The following is an 842-nucleotide window of genomic DNA, read 5'->3' as shown; positions in this document are numbered from 1 at the left end:
CCCCCCCCCCCCCCCCCCCCCCCCCCCCCCCCCGGGCCCCCCCCCCCGCCCGGCCCCCCCCCCCCCCCGTGGCTTGGGATTCTAGAGCAGTTCTGCCCTGACACGCCAGCTGAGCAGAGCAACCTGGGGTCCCCACATTTGATGTCTTTGCACGTGTGGGGAGGGGGCAATCCCAGGGGCTTTTCCTGCCAGGAAAAAAAAGGCAGCATAAAATGTTTGTTTCCTTTCATTTTGGTTTCACGAACCTCTCTAGCCTTCCCCCAAAGTGAGAGCTTCCTCTTTGAGGACACTCTTTGCAAGGCTAAAGATCGTCACTTGTCCTTCAGTGGCTGAATGACCTTGGGCAAGTTGCTAGCCATCCTCGTCATTCTCCCCACCTGTCCAATGGAGACCATAGCGCAAACCCCACATGGCTGGAAGGATTCAACAAGGTACCATGTGTAAAGAGCCTGCGCATAGTAGGTGCTTAGCAAGTTTCACGGTGGTAATTATTATGCCATTAATTTTCTCCACATACCTCACATGTCACACTAAGCAAACAGTCCACTAAGCCCCTTGCCATAGACCACAGCCTCTCCACGCCTCTGTTTTCTCATCTGTTGAATGGGTTAATGTGTCTGGGCATGAATCGTGGGGCACACTCAATGAGAGGATGACGGTGCTTCACACAGAGCCAGCAGCACCTCTCTTCCTCCTCTCCTCGAGGCCCTTCTTTGTATCATGAGAGTAAAGTCCAAATGTCAGTCCAAAGCCTACTTCCAAATGTGCCTTTCAAGATGGAAATGCTAGGACCACTGCCCCCTCTGCCCCACGCTGCTCCACTGCACCCCCCCCCCCCCCCC

The sequence above is a fragment of the Galeopterus variegatus genome, unplaced genomic scaffold (assembly GCF_000696425.1).
Source record: "Galeopterus variegatus unplaced genomic scaffold, G_variegatus-3.0.2 Scaffold278, whole genome shotgun sequence".
NCBI classification, from domain to species: Eukaryota; Metazoa; Chordata; class Mammalia; order Dermoptera; family Cynocephalidae; genus Galeopterus; species Galeopterus variegatus.
Note: the sequence above shows the minus strand (reverse complement) of the source record.